Source organism: Typopeltis vanoorti, chromosome 7 (genome assembly GCF_054136105.1).
Source record: "Typopeltis vanoorti isolate ZY-2024b chromosome 7, IOZ_Tvanoo_1.0, whole genome shotgun sequence".
NCBI lineage: Eukaryota > Metazoa > Arthropoda > Arachnida > Uropygi > Thelyphonidae > Typopeltis > Typopeltis vanoorti.
Genome location: NC_143555.1, coordinates 131104827 through 131128565, shown reverse-complemented (window position 1 = coordinate 131128565; position 23739 = coordinate 131104827).

The window sequence follows — 23739 nt, the reverse complement described above, 5'->3', positions numbered from 1 at the left end:
GCTGAGGAAGATCCTTGAGTTGCTCACGTCTCCGACGAGAATCGAACCTAAGACACTCCTTCCCCAGGCATATGGTTGCAAAGCGCACAGCCACTACGTTAACCTCGCGGACGTTCGGACACTAGAGCCGTAATAATATATTTCTTGTAATGATAGCAAATATTTTCACAATAAGTTTGTGAAGCAGAGATCGATTTGACCTGATTTGGATGAAACTGGCTTTCACTTCATTTTTCGGTGAATTTTTCATGAGATGATTTGTAATTTTGTTAAATTACCTTTACATTCATTCCTTTGTCTGTGAATTTCCATTGGAGGAATTGTTTTGTTTCGGTGAACTGTTGTTCGATGAACATTTTTCGAAGTCTTATTACTATGCTCTCGAACAACCCATAAACAAAACAGATATTCGGCTGCCATAAAACGAAAACGCATAATGAGATTAGTCGATACGTTATTAAACGAAGAACTAAACAAGAGATCGGATACAGAATTTGCAGTATTAAGCCAAAGATTACTCCGCGTTTGGGCGAAAATATCTTAACCCTATATTACGTGGAAAAGATAAAATCAAGTGATAGTAGTTATTCATAATCGACACGAAGACTCGGAAACAAAAAAATCTAAAATCCTCATTACACGAAATAAATTTATGATTTAGGAAACATTTCCCTCCTCTACCAAGTAAGATCTTCCATTACAGAAAATCAGTGAATGCTAGCGAAAGTATGAAGCGAAGTACGACATTTCAAATACTTCCCACGATGAGCCTCTGAAGGAAACGGCATGGAGGAGATTCTTACGGTAAAAACAATAAAATTAGAACGAGGTAATCTGGAAATGTAGGGAGAGGATCTCTCCGATGCGTCCAGTGTTTCCAATAAATATTAATTCTTAATCACATAAGTATTTCAAACAAAAACAAGATCTTCACTTAACAATAAATATCGCCGAATCTTACAATCCTGCCTTGCTTCGAGTTAATTGAGTCTTCGGTTGAAGAAATTAAGTCATTCGTAAATAATCCACTTTCTAATATGTTGCTGAAGGTTTTAACTCCTGCAGATGAGACGTATGAGAAAACCGCTCATCTGAATCTCGATCCTTAATGAGATTCGACTACTAAACAGCACCAAGGTAGCAACCGTAGCTGTCCAACTGATAACAGGATTTCTCTCACATCACAAACGGGAATTAAACTATTAGAATAAATTTTTAATTTTAATATAATTAAATTGAATAAAATAATATATTGAATATATTAAATTATCATATTATGCAACGTGTTCATAAGCTATCATAATGGCAATTAAATTTACTCGTTAGGTGGCACTAGTGTCAAATGAGAGGGTAATATAATTACTACCATGAGTTAGAGTTATTTATAAAAACATTCTAAGAAATATTCATTCAAGATAAACGAGTCTCCTACGGTCATTGGGAAAAAATAGAGCATTGGGAGAGCTCTTGACTGCGGTAATTGCAAGGTCGTAATATGACCTGTTTTGAAAATTTTCAGCTTGACATTTCTTTTTATTTAGGAGAATACTGGCCATTTATTCATACAGCATCCATGTTTAATTTTTTACTTCCAAGAAAATTTAAAGTAATTTAATTTCTTTTTACTAAGGCGACAGTAATTACGAGCTATAAAACCAGAGTAACTCAAGTGTTCTGAGGTATTTTGTATCTACAGCGCCATCATGTGTTATGTTTATAAACTAATAGTAATGCATATTTTTTAAACTTTCTATTGTTCGTAAGAATAATAAATTCAGCATTTTAAAGATCTTATTATTTCTTAAGGTAAAATGGCTCAACTTTTATGTTCCGTTCATGCCTCATCATAGATTACTTTCTGCATATCCAACTTCGGAGGCAGAAGTCATGTTTGCAGCTGTGAATATTTGGATTAGAATGGAGACAGAATGCGACTTCCGGTTTTTTGATTGAACCGGAAGTGACGAATGATTAATTCATTTTATGAGATCGTTCACTATATCTGATAAGCATTTTTTTTTTTTTTTCTGAAGATGTTAGGTCTTAGCCTTTAACAGCTTTATTATAAAACCAATTTCATCGTATAATAGAAGGATAATTATGTTCAAATAAAATCTTGTTTTATTACGATGCTTTAGTTTTTAAGTGGAACACTTAAGGCATGTTTATGGACAGTATGTTAGTAGTAAAAATCGTTGTTACAACTTCTCCACTGATACTTCACGTGCTAAATAGCAGACGTGAACAGGGCTATAAAACTTAGTAATTGCAGATGGTTGGATACTAAGACTTAGTTTAGTTCTAACAAATATTTATCGATTTAAAGAAAAAATGCTAAGATAAATTATATTAAAGTATAAAAATATATTTAAATACATATTCATAAATATTTAGTAAATAATTATTTTAAAATATATACTATAATCCTAAAAATGTATTTAGACACCTCTAAAGACTTCATATCAAAATGTTATAATTAATAACAATTTTTTCTTGATGCTTAGAGGACTTCCAGGGTAACAATGGCAATGCCGTAGCAAATGAAGTTTTAACTGAGGCTCGGCAATTGCCGTTACCCAGCCATGACTAGAGCTTTTTAGCTCAATAACACTCCATCCACACAGATTTTCTTCATTCAGATGACGGGATAAAGAGTCACGGACTCAGTCCATCGCCCAGTTCTTTTAAGAACTTTAAGAACTTTTCTTTTAATATTTTGTATTGTGTTTATTATTTTTTTCTCAACTAAAGAATTTCTCATTAACCTCGTTTCTCTTCACCTGAAAAATCTCAATGCCTCAGAAAAGGCATAAATCATCGAACTTTGTGTGCGAACTTTGCGTGTTAAAATCAGACCTTTGTATATGGTACACTCATTTATAGTGTACCATATACACTATATACACTATAAATGAGAAGTTGGGAAGCGAGTGCATTTTACTCATTTCTTTTTCAGAAAATTAAATATATTTCTATTGTAGGCTTGCAGAAAAAGTCTTTCAATGTCAGCTCCTGAGACTGTTGTGATGGATTGCTCTTCTAGTGCGTCGGTCACACCTCAGTTCCGCCTCGTCATTCCTTAGATGCAACAGAAAACGACGATACGAATCAGGACACCTTCACTCTAGCGCAACGAATTGGTACTTTCGCCTATTTGATTTGTATCTTCAGAAGAAAGAAAACTGGAAATCAGCCTCATCTTTAACAAAGTTTCCTGATATATGATAATGCAATTGATTTATTCCTAGTGGTGCACCTGTTAGAAATTGCACTGTTCTAGCTAAAGCAATGTTTAGCTTGATGCGGCCGGCAGATCGCTAGATACCTAGTGTAAACCATTCCACCCATTCCAATCTGCATAACACACCTTAGAATGGTATTGCTGTAAAGCGATATTTGATCGTTTTTCAATATTTCACATATTTATCTTTCGAAGAAAATTTTACCGTTTTTACATATCTGTTATCCAACGTCATCAATCAAACAACTTCACCATGGTAACCGTGCTGGTATTCAAACGTACAACAAAGGAGATATTTTTTATTGGCTGTTTCTATCACTCGTTTTAAAAAATTGCGCACGCAACCTAGTTTACTTGAAGAAGTTTATTTTTATGCTGAATGTCGGCTGATTTAAAAGATAATAAAATAAATAAAAATGTCCAGTAGTGTACTCGTATTTCAACAACAACAAATGAAAGGAAAAATATGAACAGTTCCTTAAGAATCCATAAAATGGATCCTTGAAAATAATGTCCTTTTTTTTAAATCCGATGTTGGTCCATCTGTTCCAATAGCTTTTTTTCCCGTTTCATTCAATAGCACATTCGCCATTCCTTTCGTGTGAATGCGGTGAACTTTCCACGATCTTTTTCTAAGGGTAGTTTTCATAAGCAGAAATAAAACCACGTTTATCTCAGCTGCAGCTGCAGGATCAGAGACTGCTCACCGTTTGATATCAAGCTCGACTGGATAAAGGCCACAATAATTGCTTTCTGTATCACTGACTTACGTTAGTTTCCACTAAAAATAGCTTTTATCTCTTTGGGAAAGCAAGGGGAAGGTCACACAGTCTGTGTGGATCAGTGAGTTATGAAAGAGAGCTCACTCCCTGAAAGTTCTGCTTTTTTTACTGCCAGCCACAACAAAGGTGTCTCCGTAGTTTGATCGGAATCGTATTTCTCCTTAGATCACTTCGTTTTTCTTTTCACTTTTTCTTTTCATTTTTATATATATATATATATATATAAATAAATATATATATATATATATATATATATATATATATATATTTATATACATATAAGGGTTTGGATACCATTCACGAAAAATAACAACAAACTGAATTTTAAAGAACGAATAATTTCCAAAATAGAATCCATCTTTGCAATAGCAAACATTCACTTTTTAACGCTGTGAAAAAACTGAAGCGCCACGAGCAGAAAGATGCAATTGATACGTCACATCAGAGCGATGAAAGTGACAACGTACGTCACAAAGTAAAGCGTATAAAAGGAATCAAATAAAATGTCTGTTTAATGAGCCAACGCCGATTGGGGCAGACATACAAATACCGCGTTTTGTTGTTAAAAACAAATGAAATATTAAAACAAAAATACAGATAAAATTGATACTCGAACAATAAAGATTTTTCGAGAATTATCTCGAAATGTTTGCTATTGGAAACGTTGTCTACTTCAGGGCTCTTTACTTGACTGTACTTATTGGATCCACTGGAGTAGGGGGTTGATTGATTTTATTATAAAACGTTTATCATTGAATTACAATTATAAACGTAAACATAACAGAAGTGTCTTCATTGAAGGAGGGAATGCTATTTAATTATGTGAGGATTCACAATGATGTTGACCTCTTGATTACAGCTCGAAAGGTCTTCAAAGTATAAAGGAAAGAAAAGAAAGAAAAAGTAAAACAAATGCACTTTGGTAAGAGGTGTTGATGGTTTTGCGGTTTTTGTTATCGTAGCTCAAAATTTTAATTTCTTTTTCACGTGCTTTTCTTTCAGCCCTAAGCAAGTTTCTATTCTCTGTCCTGCAAGAAATACCATTTAGCAATGATGTAGTATAGAGAGAAAATGTTTGTTTGTATCTTTTGCTGGCCAGACGCGCAAACTTGTTATTGCATGATTACTCTTACTAATCGTGAGTGTCTGCGAACATCGCTAGATGGAAAATTTTGTTGCTTGTTTCCCCATCATCATTCTATTAATGGAAGATAGAAATGGCTTGCAAAAGGTTCCATGTCTGGTTTAGAAATCGGAGTTTTTTTTTTTTTCCAGATTATCTCTCGCTCAGCCAGTTCGAGTCTAATGATAAGCTTAGTTAAGTATCTTTTGATGGTGTAAAGATAAAAATAAGTCACTAAATTTCATCTCATATGGAATTACTATCAGTTTGAATCCGAATTAGCAGCTAGCTAGTAAATTCTTCGAAATATTAAAAGTTTTTTTTAATGAAAATTTAATTCATAAAAGAGCCAACACTTTGTGGCTCAATTAATGTCATAGATGAATAAGTTATATAGTACAGATAAACTATTGCCAACACCAAATATGGTACTCTTTCACTATAGTCCACTATCGTCCAATAAGTAGGACAGCGTCCTTACCCCTGTTAAGGAAAAGCATGTACTACTTAAAATATACATTTGCCAACGTGCCTTAGTCGTTGCGATTTTGAGAGTGAGATGATATCACTGTCAAAGAAATACTACAGTTAACACAAAATATTTTTTGCCAAAGGAGAAATTTACCTGAGCAAAAGCAAATTCAATAATCATCTCATCAACTCATCATCAATAATCATCTCATCTGTAAATAAGTAAACCCACCAGCGTCTTTTTTTTCCAAATTAATTACGCAGAACTCTTTTAAACCCTAACTTTCTGGAACTGGATAGTTCCTTTTGCCTTCACCGATAGCTGAGTTCATGATTACCGACGATTTTCAAGATTTCAGGGAGAGAGTGCAGCAAACAAGTACGAACACCATCTGGTGATCCTAAAGGCAAACACTATGTATTGTTACTGAACTAGTGTGAGATCTTCGATCGATTTTACTGAGATGTAGGGATACACTCTGCCTTATTTTAGAGAGAAAAAGAAAGCTACTTGATCGCAACAAAGCTCTATTAACTCGTAAAATGACGGGAAAATAATCTAGAAAAGTTTTCTGCGCGGTGCAAGAATTGAACTCCAAAAAATCTAGCATTGTGGTGAAGTAACAAAACTTTGCCACACTACTGCATCGGTAATAAGTAAATACGTTTCCATTTTTTTTAAAATTAAGTACAAATCGTTATTAAGAAAAATATCGGTAGTTAACTAAAAAATCGTTGCCATAAAGTTTTCTGACTACTGTAATTTCCAACATATTTCATTTTGTTTGCTTTTAGATCACATGTTATAAGGTTCCTGTACGAAGTACGGAGATAATTAGAAATATGACAACAGTGCTGGAATTAACTCATACATAGCGTCACTTTTTTCCAGTTTAAAAGTTCTTTTGAATGAGAAATTTCATCTTTGAACTTAATTGAAGAAGCACGCGATCAACATCTCAGATAAGAAATTGGTAACATAAATTATTATTGTTATTTTCTAATTTATTGTACAGGCGCTTCCTTGGTTGAGTTTTCGTTTACTAATATTGTAGATTATTATCTTCATAATTATCATTAATATCTATATCATATTTTCTTTTCCTTTTAAAGAATCATTTTTGTTAATAGGTACTGGATCCTCATCAGTATCACTTTAACATAAAAGAGATTTCCACAAGAGATTCCCACAAAGAGAGCGTAATGGCTTTCTTGTGGACATTGTGATGGATGTAATTTTGCTAATTTATTTTATAAATAGACGAAGAGCAGAATGATGAAGAGTACAATTATGGCACTTCTAAAGAAATCTTTGGTGCAATAAAGTAGTCATTACTTCTTTCTGTCTTCCTTTATTACACGCACGTTCTGTTATAAAACACAAAACCACTCCTGGTGGCCTGCAACGACACAGCAATTAGCAGAAGGTGAGGATATAACGAAAATATATAAGATGCTGAGTTTAATTCCTTCTGTATGGGAGCTGACAACTGTTTCTAAGGTAGAAATCTTTCATAAATCTTTGAAGCAATATCGTCGCATATTTCACGATATGTGCAACTTTCTCTTCGTTAAATCTATTTGGATAACAAGGACGTGTGGAATAGTGGCTCCAACAGAAACTGCATTTTCTTAAACAACTGACAAGACTTAAATTTGAGTTTGTTTCAATATTTAATTGTTTTTTTAGTAGCAGATGAATTTGTAACGTACTGTAGCCTCTGTTTATTGCAGATGAGCAATAGCACATGAATTGAAAATTCACCTGTGACCATATGCACGCACTCACACACAAACATTGAACGTTTGCCAATTTGTCACGACCTCAGTTGCCTCAGCGTGGTCATAAAGAACAGCAAAATGCTGTGAAATTCAACTTACTCCGTTTAAAAATAAAAAGAAAACATAAAAGGATAAATTAGAATAAATCCATAATAATATCTAATAAAGTTTTTTAAAAAAGAAAAACTAACAAACACGAACATGAATTTGATAAAATAAAATCTTATATCCTTACTCTGTTGTATATTAAGAGTACTATCGTTATTTTCCTGAGAAATTATTCTGTTCACAGTTTTCAAATCTTCTAAGGGTCTATTTACAAATAGTTCCGTGCAATCGTTTTCTTTCTTTCTTTCTTTCTTTTTTTTTTTTTTTTACAAATAAATAAAAATCTAATTAAGTAAGACAGCACCTCTTGTAGACGTTTTTTCTCTATAAAATATGTTATTTTTTCGTTCTCGATCCACAGATGAATTGGCATTCCATTGGGTGCCAACATACAAATAAGGAATTCTAAATTACTGTGTAGTACTATGAAAATACCTATATTTCCCATATAAAAAGGGAAATAAAAAGTCACAAGAATTGCAAAGAAATTTCTCGAATGAGGGTCCTAAGCATGTCAGAAACTCGGGGTTTTAATATTACGAATAAAGAAACTCGTCCTTTAAACACTCGCGTTATTTCTGACAATACCATATAGTGTTAGGGTGGATGATCACGAGACGATAGGTGTCTGCCGTGCTCTGTTCTCTGGATGCCAACTACGAATCACTGCCAGTCTTGCAACAAGTATCTGTGAATGTCTCAGTGTAGAGATTAAAAAAAAATAGCAGATTAATGTGGAATAAACTTGTTGATAGCAAACTGAATCATGTGATATTCGTATAGTATTTAGTACACTTTTTGATGCAACATATCAGGAAATGATGATAATGGAGTTCCTCACAAATCACAACATCTAATTGCTTCAATGACCAGTTAACTCTTCTGACATTAGCCCAAGAGAAATGTGTGGGCCACAGTGAAAAAAGAAACTTTAAAAATTGAATTTTGATACAAAAGTTAACTTAGTACAATCCATTATAAAAGTATTTCCTCAGTAGCTCAGTCGGTATTAACGAAGCCCTTTGGGCGGAAAAACCTGGGTTCGATTCCCGTCAGTGACATGAAGAATCTTTATCTGCTCTCTTTCGACTAAATGTGATTTACCGGTCTCATACGGAAGTAGGGGATTTTTCACCCGGAAAATCTCGGATTCACTTTCCCCAGATACGCGAAACTGGCCTGTGAACACACCAGGAGGAATAGGACGAACCTTATCCTCGAAATGCTAAGCGGTTAAGTGAATAGAAAATCCTCGATACCGTAAGATAAAAGAGGAGGAAGGAATAAGAAAGAAGAATAAGATAAAAGTATTTCGAGATGCAGAAATAAGAAACCTTACTTAATGACCTTACTAGGAACAGAGGAGCACATAAGAATTATTAGGTAAAGTTCGAGTTTAATTTTTGTACTTATTTTCTTGCGAAATTATAGTTTTTCTTTAAAATGTGAGTGTTTGGATTAATATTGTTTGAAAAATGCTATGACATTTTTGAAAACGTCACTTATAATAATATCATCGATAGCAAATGCATTCCTTTTGTGTTCTCCTTATCAGTAGAAGACACAGATGGACAGGTTTATTCTGTGTTCATCGGTCATCCCAACAACGGATGCTAAGATTAATTAACTGATATGTTCAGTCTTACAACATTTATTACTGTCTGGATGCTTGACACAGCATAGACGCTAATAGACAAGAAAAGAAGACATCTTTCCGTCCTAAGTACCTCCGATGCGACTTGGAAGTATTCCAATTAACCGTTCTTGGAGATATTTTTGTTGTTCATATTAGCAGACGAAACCAGAGGCTTGTCTCTCTTGAGACACCTATTAAAAAAACATGAATTAGAAACGGTTATCACCCGTTTTTCAGTATTACTATACTGAGGAACAAGAGATGGAAGAAATAGAGATGCTTGTAAAGAAAGTGACAAAGAGGTGTACAGATGGCGTTTAATCCTCTTGAAGTTACGTCCTTTAGAACATATCAAGTTACACATCGTAAGGATGTGATCTAATTTTTGAATTACTTGAGCTGGGTTTTAGAAAGAATAACAAAACAAAATAAATAAATAAGTGTACGAATATCTTGTTTTGAAGAAAATAGTGTTTATCTCTTTTTTTTTTTAATTGGCAATTTCTCTTTCTTTTGCCAGTTACGTAACAATAGAGAATAATTCGATATTTCTGGCAAATTGTACTCAAACAGAGCAAACACTTATTTATTTTCTAGCTTATGTGCTCAACGTTTTCATCTCCCGGAGGCGAATAATAGGTTATTTTCAGAAATGCCACGCGTATTTTGAGTAGTTCGTGCAAAAAATAAAATAAGTTTTATTAAACGATAATGTCTGTGTATCCAACTACAAATTTTGTTTATTTTTATCCTCAGCGAATTAGAATTAATATTTTATATAAATATTAATTAATTCCTTGTTCGTATCCTGTAATCGTCACTTCTCATTACTAAATATGACTGTAATCTCCCTTTAAATAACTGCCTTTATTCTTCTTCTTCTTCTTCTTCTTCTGCAGCTTCTCCCACTTAAGTGGGGTCACTGTTGATGATGAGTCTCCTCCACATCCTACTGTCTTCAGCTGTCACCACATCCTATTCTTCATCCTCAAGTCCTCTTCTACCAGCTCCCTCCATCTCTTCTTTGGCCGCCCACGCTTCCTCCTTCCTTGCAAAACCATCTGCATGACCCTTCTTCCCACATATTCGTCCTCCCTCCTCATCACATGACCAAACCATCTCAACCTTGCCTCCTGTATCTTCGCTCCTAAGTTCGTAACTTTCACTGTTCCCCTGACATAGTCATTTCTCAGACGATCTTTTCTGGTCGCACCACACATCCACCTAAGCATTTTCATCTCTGTTACTTCCATCCTGCTGATGTTATTTTTCCTCAGGGCCACAGTTTCTATAGCATACGTCATAGCTGGCCTCACTACTGTCCTATAGATTTTGTCTTTCAGATTGATTGGCATGCTCTTATCGCATAACACTCCAGCCATCTCCCTCCAGTTCCTCCAACTCGCTTGTATCCTGCATCCCACTTCCTTCTCAGCTCTTCTATCTTCTTCCAATGTTGAACATAAATATCTAAAGTCCCTCACCTTCTTGATGACATTTCCTTCCAGCTCCAGATCTGTCTCCTGGCAGTCGCCCACTGTGCAACACATATACTCTGTCTTACTTCTGCTCAGTCTCATACCTCTCTCTTCCAGTACTTTTCTCCATCTTTCCAGTTTAGTTCCTTCTTCTCTTGAATCTGCACAGCCAGATGTCATCTGCATACAACATTGTCCAAGGCGCATCTTCTCTCACCTCCTCCGTCACCACCTCCATCACAATGATAAACAGAAACGGATTTAATGCCGACCCTTGATGCAAGCCAACTGTTACTTGAAAACTTTCTGTCTGTCCTAGACAGGTCCGAACACTTGGCTTCACATTTCTGTACATCTCCCCCACCAACCTGACATATTTCTCCGGAACCTTCTTCTCTCTCAGACACTTCCAGACTTCTTTCCTTGGCACTCTATCGTATGCTTTCTCCAGATCAATAAATGCCAGATGTAGCTCCCATTGTTTCTCTCGAAACTTTTCCATCATCTGCCGTAACCCAAAGATAGCACTGTTGTTGATCTACCAGGAATGAAGCCAAATTGTTCGTTTGCAATCTCTACCTCCTACCTCAATCTTCCATCAAGAACCCTTTCTAGGATTTTCATTTTGTGGGACATGAACTTTATTCCTCTGTAATTTTTACAGTCTTGTGCATCCCCTTTACCCTTGTAGATGGGGACAAGAGTACTCTCCCTCCATTCCTCGGGTATATTTTCCTGTTGGCAAACTTTCATGAACAGGTCCCACAGCAGGTCACTTCCCTCTTCCCCCAGTTCCTTCCATGCCTCCACTGGAATCCTGTCGGGGCCCACCGATTTTCCATTCCTCATCCTCTTCATGGCCTCCGTCACTTCCACTCTACTGATGTTCTGCACCATCCCCTCAGAAGGCTGCCCATCCTCTCTGTGAATCCTTGCATTTTCCTCATTCAAAACTCCCAAAAAGTATATTCTCCATCCGTTTCTTATGTCTACATCCCTCCATCATACTCTTCCTTCAGCATCTTTGATCTACCTCACATGCAAGATATCCTTTGCTACTTTATTTCTACATTTCGCTAGTTGGTGAATTTTTCTCTGTCCTTCCTTTGTCACAACCTTAAGATGATATGCCATGGCCTTCGCTTGTGCCACAACTCTCTTGGCTTCTTGCTTTCTCTCTCTCTGTACACCTCTCTATCCTCTTCCACTCTTGACTCATCCCACTTCTGCTTTTCCTTCCTCTTAGCTGTCACTGCCACTTGTACATTATTATTCCACCACGAACCCTCCTTCTGCTCCCTAATCTTTCCAGATGTCTCACCAAGCACCTCGATTGCACAGCTCAGGATTACTTTTGAATTATGTTTCCACCAATCTGGTACACTTTCCAGTCCATCCGAAACCCTCTCTAACACCCTCTCGTATAAACGATTCCTCGCACTCTCTTCTTTTAAGCAAAACCACTTAATTTTCTTCATCCAATGGCCTCCAGAGGTTCTTATCTTCGATCTTATTTTAAAGTCTGCGCACAGCAGTCGGTTATGCTGTGCCACTTGATCTGTTGGAATTATTTTACAATTTGTCACAACCTTAAGATGTTATCTTCTAGTCAAAATGTAGCCAATTTGTGAACTGTCGTTACCACTCCTAAATGTTATCAAATGTTCTTCCCTCTTGTAGAAAAACTAGTTCACAATTGCCAGATGAAAGGCTACTGCAAAGTCCATAACCCTCTCTCCTTCCTGTTTCATCATTCCCACTCCGTGGCCACCATGCACCTTTTCACAGTCTCTATTCTGTCTTCTTATGTGTCCGTTCAAGTCTCCTCCGTCTCGTTTTCTTCCAGTTCCCTCATTTCTTCATCTAAAACGTTCCAGAACTCATCTTTCTCCTCTGCTGTACAGCCAACTTGCAGGGCATATACACATAATACGACCACTCGCTCTTCTCCAAGACCCAATTTCATTCGCATGATCCTGTCGTTCCTTTTACCCACGTCCAGTACTTCACCCTTCATTCTGATACACACCACAATTCCTACACCATTTCTTCCCTCGTTATTCGCTCCAGAGTAGAACAATTTATGTCCATCTCCCAGTTCCTTTGCCTTTCCCTCCTTCCACCTTACCTCCTGCGCACATAAAATGTCCAACTTCCTCTTCCTCATCATGTCTGCCACCTCTCTGGCATTTTCTGACAAACTTTACTCAAACAAATCAACACACTAGTTTATTTTCTAGCTTATGTGTTCAACGTTTTCATCTCCGGGACCCGAATCATAGGTTATTTTCAGAAATGTCAACCTATTTTGATTAGTTCGTACAAAAAAATAAAATAAGTTTTATTAAACGATAATGTCTGTGTACCCAACTACAAATTTTGTTTATTTTTATCCTCAGCGAATTAGAATTAATTATTTTTTATAAATATTAATTAATTCCTTATTCGTATCCTGTAATCATCACCTTCTCATTACTAAATATGACTGTAATCTCCCTTTAAATAACTGTCTTTATGAAAAATATAATTCCATTTCTAAATTTTGGGAAAAAATAATAATTTGGCACTTACATTGTACTGTGTAATGTAACGTGTAATACAAGATTAAATGCTTTTATAGAAACGTTTATTTTTATAAATAAAAACTATTAAATTTTGCAAATGTTAGTATTTAGGCCTCTTGATATTCTAAAAATATAAACGATTTTATTCGCTGTCAGCTTCTCTTTCTTCTTTCGCTAAATGTTAATAAAACGTAAAAACATAAATAAATAAAATGAGAATAAGTAATAATTTAACCAAATGACAAATAGTTAACCAAATAGATGGATTAAAATAGAACCACAGAAAGCATCACTTTATCATTTGGTCGCGTGGTTTAATTAAAAAATAAACAAAGTCGTCTAACAATCATAAATCGCTGCAGAACGTTGTTGGAATTAGAACTTCTTCTGTAAATGCGGCTTCCATTCACTATATTTTAAATAATGTGATTATTTTTTTGAAGAAGTTAACCGTGCTATTATTAAGATTAAATGACAAGAATACGTGAAGGGGAAAACAGCTAATTTTTGGTATCAGTAATTAATAAGAAATAAAAAATTAAAAAATCACATGATTAAATTACAATGAGATCATATTCTGAGCAGAATTTAATTTTATCAGTTTTACTATTATGATATAATAACAAAAATAATTTTAAAAAATGTTGGTATTAATCATTAATAAGAAATCAGAATGATTAAATAATATCTATACATTATTGATTTGAATTCTTTCTGGAAGAATTATTTTTAGTGTTATGTTATGTAAGTTTTCTACAATCTATTTCGATAACTGTAAATTATTGTCTGAAATAGTGACACCAATTTATTGTTTTAATCCGACATCCTAAACTTTATTGTTTGCTTCAACAACATGAAAAGATTTCGGATTTATTTATTCATTCAATCCAAATCCCTTGGAGGGTAATGGATGGCAATGCTGTAGCCAATGAAGTTCTAACTGAGGCTCGGCTATTGCTGTTACCCTCCTGCCATGATCAGAGCTTTAATTGCTCAATAACACCTTATCCGTACACTGCCCTCTACAGATAACGGGGAAGATGAAAAGCATTCTTGCTTCTCCCCTTTAAGCCAGTCCTTATAAGGACTATAAGAACAACATGAAAAGGAAGTGAACGGAAGATTAATCGACCGTGAGATGCGGTGATTAAGATTAATAATAATAATAATACCCTTGGAGGGTAATGGATGGCAATGCTGTAGCCAATGAAGTTCTAACTGAGGCTCGGCTATTGCTGTTACCCTCCTGCCATGATCAGAGCTTTAATAGCTCAATAATACCTTATCCCTACACTGTCCTCTACAGACAATGGGGAAGATGAAAAGCATTTTTGCTTCGCCCCTTTAAGCCAGTCCTTATAAGGACTAATAAATAACAACATGAAAATAGAATCAACATAGTGAGAAAGTTCTTACAATCCACATGTTCGTTGTATTTTAAAGGTATAAATGCGAACACAGATTGATAAGAAAATATGAAAGCAGAATCAATCTATTGAGAAGGTTCTTACAATCCACATGTTCATTGGATTTTAAAGGTATAGATGCGAACACAGATTGATAAGAAAATAACTATATTTATTAACTTAAATACTAATATTTCGCTGGTATTATATCCAGCATCTTCACAGCACACAAACAAAGTTTGTTACAGTAGCCAGACAATCGCAATCCAGTATAACAGTGGGCCATTAGGCCAAAAATTCACAAACAAGGTACACTTTTACGCCCTATTGTAGATAGTATAAGCAGTCCCACATATAAACTTGCTAAACATTTAGCCAAACTACTAGCCACTTGCACAAACAATTGTCTCTCTTTTGTTAAAAATTCTACCCACCTAAAAGAAAACCACACCTTCAAAAGTGCAAACTTAATGGTGTATTTTGATATCACCTCATTATTCACGAATGTACCATTAACTGAAACTCTTAACTTACTAAATTCACAATTTTCCCATGATATATTTCAGCTATTTAAATTCACAGTACAGGCAGGTTATTTTACATGGAAATGGAAAATATACAAACAATTACTCTGAAACCTAGTCTCTGGCTACGCTATGTTGATGTATTTGCTATTTGGCCACATGGCCCTGACACATTGAATACATTTTAGTGCATCTAAATATCCAGCACCCTAAAATCCCCTTTACAATGGAACTAGAAGCAAATGACTGTCTCCCTTTCTGGACACACTTATCACACTTCTTCTAGAAGGTCCCTTATCATTCTCGGTTTGTAGAAAACCCACACATACAGGGAGATATTTACACAAACAATCACACCATCACCGTTCTCAACAATATGGTATCTTAAAAACACTAACCCATAGAGCTAGAGCAATTTGTTCCAATGACATTGGTCTCACTGCTGAACTTTCTCACCTGCGCCACACCTTCCTAACCAATGGCTATAATCCCCATAAATAGATAAAATACTAAATGCTTCCCAAAAATACCCCCCTCACTATCTACCACAGAAGACTACAACAAAACTATCATTATCCCATACATTAAAGGCATATCTGAAAAGATCTCTAGGGTGCTTAACAAACACCAACTGGGCACCGTACTTAAACCTTATGTGAAATTGATAACTCTCATCCGTTCACCTAAGGACAGATTCCCTCCTTCATCACATCGAAGAGTCTATGAAGTCCCCTGTTCATGTCATCGAGCCTACTATGGATAGAGAGGAAGAACGGTGGACATCCGCCTCAGTTAACACAAAAATATATCCGGCACATTCGCTATTACAAATCGGATCTTGCAAACCATGTTTTGGATACCCCTGCACTAGGATCAATTGGAAAAAACAAATGTACTGCACAGAAGCTTTTACAAGTCAGAGAGGTTGTTCCTGGAATCAACAGAAGCCTTCAAGCATACTCCAAACCTTAACAAATATGGCTGTATAACTCTACCAAAGATTTGGGAGACAGTCATCCTAAGACAAAATTAATACTTTTTTTATTATTTAATTTTTTTTTAACTTAGATAGCGCCTAACTAGGACTCTATTCTTTGTATTGCACGCTGCAATTACATTAATTTCGTTAATTAATTACGTTAATTTCGATTTCTGTGAAATCGAAATTAACGCACAAAATAACTCATTAGTCATATTCATTGACCTAACAAAAGCATTTGACACACAAAACCTTGTTAACGAAACTAGCGCATATCGGAATTGCAGGTCGTCTACTACAGTGGTTTAAAGCATACATGAAAAACAGGAAGCACGTCACACTTATAGGATGAACGTACAGCAAAGAGGTACAGGTAACCTGCGGAGAACCTCAAGGAGCTGTCCTATCTCCCATTCTATTTAACATATACACACATGACATAAGCCATCTTCCCTTAAAAGGTAAAATCTTCCAGTACGCAGATGACACGGCCATAGTATCAACATAAGTTGACATATCTTTTTTGTAATCAGAGAAAAAAAGAATTTTTTGGATAGTGCTGTGATTTCGACGAAAACCGAATTGTTCACATTGTATAATGTTTAAGCTTTCTGCTGATTCTTGAAGTCCAGAGATGATAATTTGTCGGCAATTTTTCCTAGATTGGATAACAGACTAATGGAGCGATAATGCCGATGTAATTGAGGATCGTTTCCGGCTTGTGACCTGTTATAATATCAGCAATTATCTAGAAAGGGAGGAAATATTCTATTCTAAGGATTGCATTCACGATGTTAATAAGATGCACTATAGCTTTGCGAGGTAGCAATTTGATGACTTTGTGATGCCATCTGAACCTGGAGCTTTTTTATTGTTGAGATGATCTTAATTATTATTGTCAGGTTGTTTTCTTGTGCGTCTAACATGACGATGCACCTTATAAACATGATTGATATTTAAATTTTGGTATGCAGGACTGCATTGTTTTTACAGATTACCTAAGCATCTGCGTTTTCAGCATCAATGTGTGCTAAACCATGACCTGATTGCATAGGTGGAGATTTGTGTTTGTTTCTGAGATGTTTTACGAATTTCCAGAGAAAATGATCTTCAGAACTAAGAGATGATAATTTGTTTTCCCTCTGCTGGTTTCTGTGATTTTTGAGAGCTTCTCTGACTGAACCGTTCAATTTGTTTGGGAGTTTTTGAACTTGTGGATCACGTGTGTATGATATCCTTTCCTTGCGTTATTTTTCTCACTAAATTTCTTTACTATATATCCTGGAAGACTGTTAGGCCTGTAAATAGTAGTAGTTTTGGCGACTGCTGCTAGTTCTTTGTTGATTTGATTAATGAGGCTATCTATTGTTTTATCAATCTCTTCCTTTGTTTTATGCTGGGTACTGGGCCGATGTATTCGAGGAATACTTTTAATAAAGCTATGAAGGAACGAGGAACAGATAGCTGTTCTGGGTTGCCTAATTTAAGTAGGATTTGGTTCTGATCTGAGGACAGGTCATTCAAAGATTGAAGTGGAATTGGTAATTGACGTTGTGTAGGACAGCAATACCTAAGACATCTGATCTGCCAAGAGACCTGTGATAAGTAGGCGCAGTAAGATCAGCCACTACAATGTAGTACAATCCTGTGTAATAATAAAGTATGCGACCGTTTTTTTATTGTGTTGCTCTTCTAAGTTGAATGCTTGAAATTCAGATCCCCAGTAATGATGATGGACTGCCTGATGCTTGGAATGGCATCAGCCAACAGCCAACATTAAAATCAGCATTTTGCTAAGTAAGCAGCATTTTGTGCTTTCCAGCTGTGTTGGCATAGACTTCAATGCCTGTATTCTCTAAATGTGTGGTTGGTGGATTGGTTGTTTAATTGTTTTCAATGTACGTTTTAATAAAACCGCCACCACTCTGTAATCCAGTCTATCATTTCTGTAGAGCAGATATCCTCTCAATTTTGGATTGTCCGCAGGTCGTAAGTGAGTTTCGTTTATTAGAATAATATCTGGAATTTTTCTTAGTGAAAATTCTGGAAGTTTAATAGTCTTGTTGGAGAGGCAGTTGGCATTCCAAGCGGCAATTAAAAGGGAGTTTGAAAGAAATTTATTTCTAATCATAAGTGCTGTTAGGATAGCATGAGTTTCTTGAAAGAATCTTTTTTTAAAGGTTAGTGATTGGTTTGATTTTCCGAAATCCAGAAGCATGGTAGCGAAAGAGGCGGTATTAACAGGCAAATTAGAATGTGTTTGATTCTGTCATGTTGCTTGCATGGAGCACGCCAGTTCGGCGTACATTTTGTTGGTCTGATTAATATCTGCTTGCTTTTTTAATTTTGTTTGAGTTTGAGGAAATTCTGCTTGCTTTTTTAATTTTGTTTCAGTTTGGGGAAATTCAGCTTGCTTTTTTAATTTTGTTTCAGTTTGGGGAAATTCTGCTTCCTTTAGTTGTGTGCGAGGTTGAGAGAAAGTTTGATTATTTTTTACTGCCAGTCTGTTTTTTGGATAGTTGGTGCATCCTTTGTAATTTGCCGGGAGAGGGCTCTTGCAGTTAGCACATCTGGCTGGTGTGGGTCTAGGCTTGATACAGATGTTAGTGGGGTGGTTTTCTCTCCATCTTTCAAACACCTGTAATCAGCTCTACGTAATTTTTGAGGATGGTCATATTTTTGATATCTGGGGAACTGCCCTGCTGATGTTTTGAATTACCACCAAAACAAATGGCATCGGTCTCTCGTCAGCTCTAAACATTCTTTAACCGTAGCAAACCGTGACAGCTGAGATCGGTCGCTATCTTCTCCGTAGCGATATCTTCAGTAACTTCTTTCAAAACTGCTTTTAGTTTTTTTCCGAGCTGAGGGAAATGTGCTATATTGCATGATATGGCGACCCATTATCCTGGATTGATGATAAGAATCTTCCACTGTGGTGCCTTGAATCTTCATGCCCTCCTCCGTATTTTTAGCCAATGATTGTTTGGCAATAGTTTGATTCTTCATGATTGGTGAGTGTTTTCCATTTATTATTATTTTTTCTCGTAGCCATTCCTCATTAACAGAGCTAGAGGTATCATCATCCATCTTCACATCTCTGCGCACGTCTTCTGTTCTGCTTTTTTTTTTACGCGCATGTACTTCTTGAAATGCTTTACATGGGGAAACACCAAATCTATATTTGCCTCCTCTGCTCTCGTGTCATCGCCTTCTAGGTCACTATTGGTCATTTAGTAAATGTTAAGTAACCTGGTCATTCGATTTCAAATTTCTTTAATAGTTTTTAAGCAATAAATAAAATTGAATAAAATTGTGTTAAGGGTTTGAGATTTGATCGTCAATTTTTACTAGTGTTTGTGTGAAGTAGTAGCTGTTTCACAGATAAGTTGCTTACTTAAATTATGGATTATCTTGACATTGATGACTTAATCCAAAAGTTGGATAAAAAGCTAGCATTGGAGCTGCTTGAAAACTATTAGAGGAATTTGAAATGGAGTGGCCAGATATTATGCAAACCTTCACTCGGTGACAAATGATGACCCACAGGGTGATGACACGAGATCAGATTGGGAGGGGATAGACTTGGGGTTTTTCCAACCTAAAGAATTTTCCCATCTAAAGAATTTAAATTTCAAGAAGTACGCCTAAAAAGCGCCGAATAGAAGATTGATTGGTCATTGTGTCAACCAATCAAAATGAACGTTGTCATTTATCATGAGTTGCTGTTTTTGTTTTCTGAGTTCCATCTGTTTTGTTTGTGCGAAGTGTGATTGATAAGGTAGGTAAATTTTTATATATAATATATATAGACAAGTGTTTACTTTTATATATAAATTTTTCCATAAATTTATGACTTTGTTGCCCATATTTACAATGGGGAAACAGTGTTGACGATCGACTGAATGTCCCCTTTTCTGCCAGAACTTTTGTGGATTGTATTACTACTAGAATGCAGTATGAGAAAACGAATTACACTCTTAACAAAATCACTAGGACAAATTAACATATATAGAAGCCATTCAAAAATATAAAAGGTGTAGTTCAATTTTATCGTATCTATTTATTTTTTCAATTATTTCTATTTATTTCAAAACATTATGTACAAAATCGTTTTATATTATTTTTTATTTTAAATATTTAGTTTTAGCTTATTCTAATAAATGTATTTAACTTTAATTTAAAAGATTGGAATTTCAGCTTAAATTGTCGAGACTGAGCATTCCTGCATTTATGTGATTCGATTAAAATGTTTTAGTTCTAGCTTGTATAAAAATAAACTGAAAACTTTAGAATAAATTTTAATCAACTTTCTAGAATACCATCTAAAAGCTATCAGTAAGTAATTGTGAACTTGAAGTTGTTATTATGTTCATTTATCTTTATTTATTTATTGTGAACTTTTTTAAGCGAATAAAATATCGTTCTTCCATTGTATAACACTACCATAACATGCTCATTTGTGTGCGCATCTCGTACAGCTGATCTCATAAATAAGCAGAAGACATTATTCCAGACTTCTATAGCACGCTTCGATACAAATAACTTGACTTTCTTTTACTTCGTGACGCATGCGCTTCTGCCACTGTATTTAAACAGCCATACGTAAACTTGTATACGGAATTTAAGCAGGCAGAAATGTAGTCCATTATAAGGACGAATCCATTTTTTTTTATTTATTCAAAGAGAAACCACTGTCGGCTTTGGCTGCATCAGATATCGTTTTTAATGATATTCGGGTATCGTTTACAATACTTTTTGAGCACTAAAATATTTTTTTGCATGAGCTATACCAAAACATTTTTTTTTCTTCGACTAACCTGAGTGTTCTTTACGTGATTCCTTTCTTCCGTTGACAGCCAACCATTAAATAGAGAGTTTCTAAGATTTCTCTTTCCCCAAAGTATTCCGTATTTTCTCTTGAAATCCTTAACATTTCACTTTTGATTTAGTGCAAGTCTCACAAACCGTTATTCCCCCTACCCCTCTCTTGCTACTATCGTTAAGGCGCTGCCGACTGTCAGCTGTTAAAAGTTTGAAATCTTTCAGATTCCCAAAAGAGAAAGAATTTTTCCTTTTATTGCGTTTTGTTTGGAACTCGCGTTATAACAGAGGTCGATTTACTGCAAGCAGAAAACTTCAGTTGCTTACAAGTTTGTTTGACAATGTAGTGTAAATAAAGGCAAAAAGATATTTTTTTAATCCTTTCGATGCAACAGTAAAATTCCTACTTGGCTGTCATTTGCAGATTACAAATAGTTTGAACAATCACAGTACACTTTTGCTTAGAGTTAGCCAAGAAATAAGATAACTTATAAATGCGATAATGAGGTGGTAAATACTCATTTACCAGCATATTAATGCTGATAAATGAGTATTTATCAGTATTTATATGCTGAGTATTTACCACCTGAGATATGGTAAAGCTGAGTATTTACCACCTCAACTTTCATTTTTTCGATGGTCAAATATATACTGCTTGAAAAGAATTCAAAGGACACAATATTATGAAGACCAAACAGCCATAGCACCCACAATATTGACACGTGGGACCTACTATCTTTACGATGACTGCAGCAATCCTACGAGTTATACTTACCATAAGCATACGAGAGCGATCAATGGGAATTTTGGACCATTCTTCCTGTATGCATGTTACGAGGTTCTCAACTGTTTGGTGGACGTCCCTTGACGTCACCCGATGCTCCAGTTCATCAAACAAATGTTGAATAGGGTTGAGATCAGGGTTCTGTTCAGAGCAGTCAACTGTGGTGACGTTTACATCTACAAACCACACCGCTACAGGAGCAGCCTTATGACACGGTGCGTCGTCTTGCTGAAAGGGAATGCGGCCAGTTCGTAGAATCACCACAAAAAATAAAGCATTCCAATCCATTGTCCAGAATCTTCAAATATCTCTCGGAATTCAATGTTGGTGGCGCTACAGAGATCCAAGGCCAAACCAGGAAAAACAGGAAACTTTCGTCACAAGGCCACCTCCTAATTTCATAGTTGGAGTTACGCACTTTAATAAGATACGTTCACCAGGCATACACCACACTTAAATCCATCCATCTGCTTCTCAGAAGATGTAGTTGTGACTCGTGGCTTTAGAACACAGTTTTCCAGCTTCTACATCCCACAGTGTACGCGCTGTTTACGCCACCGAAAACGACGTTACACGTTGGTTTGGGTTGTGGGGCTTTCGTATTGCGGTCCGACCATGTAAACCCATGTTCTGAGCTTAGCCTCGGTTCTGAATGTTTTTTCGAGTTCCAGTCAACGCCCGGAACTCGCATTCAACGAGTCGGGCGGCAAATGGTGGTTTTTATACATTATCCTTCGTAGCAACCTACGATAATGTTTGGGGAGTGTGGCGAGTCATCCACTGCAGGTAACATTTGCAGTTGACCCCCTGTGTGTCCATCTCGGTATAATGTCAGTGATTGTTGACCTGGGATGGCCCAATTTGTCAACAATTTGCAGAACAGATAGGCAGCCTGCAACAAGGCATCCTATCATAACGCTTCTTTCAACCTCCGTTAATTCCCTTCTAGTAGCCATTTCACCCGGATCCAGTTGCACTAACTCGGGAGCATCGTTTTCCTCTAATTTATACCGGCTGCAAACATGTGACTCTTGTTTATTTAGTTGGAGAAATCAATGGCACGATGCGCCTTGCCCATGGGGATGTCAATTGACTTCTTTCCTAGCACTGTGTAATAAGATAGGTTTCGAACTCTTTTTTCCCCGAAATCATGAATGGAATACATAACAAAATAATGTATTTGCAATTTAAGTATAGACTCTGGGGAAAAACCTATTGTTACTCCTCTTAAAACTATTATTATAAATTCGGCTATTATAGCCTGTTTTTGTTTAGGAGTGACCCTTATTTAAATACATTGGCTATCAATACTCAAAGGGGTATATATATTTAGGGCATTATTGGTAAGTATAGAAGGCAATTAAGGTAGAATAAAAGAGGTGGAAAACATTTTTGGTACATACCTTTATTGATTCTACGATGTCTTCCACTTCCATGATCTCGCTGGAGGTTGTTTGCAAGCAGGGGGGGGGACGTGGGGGTGTTTAGACGCGGGAAAATAAGTTTAGATAACCCGGGTAAATATTAATAATATATATAAATGTATACATATATTATTTTGAATTAGGGCGCATTTTTGTGGGGGGCAAGGGGAGGAAGGATAAAGACTATATGCAACTGGGGGTGGGTTAACGGGGTGTGGAGCCGTTTCGGTCGTGATGACCATTCTCGAAAATTTGTCGGAAATGCCGTATTTCCGAAAATATTTAAAGAATGTATTTAAATAAGGGTCACTCCTAAACAAAAACAGGCTATAATAGCCGTATTTGCAAGTATTATTTGCAATTTAACAAAGTCTACATCTAAATGATACATCTTTCAAAATGGACCATGAAAATAAAATTTGTTTTGTAATATATTAAAGATTTATTAAAGAATTTTTAATTATTTATAATACACTTACTGGAAATTTTTATTTATTATTATTTTAATTTATTATTCAGGAATTTGCACTAACGTCAAATCAAGAGTTTTCTGAAAATATAATACCACACTATTTTTTTATTTTCATTTATTTCATTTTTTATAGAGAGAATT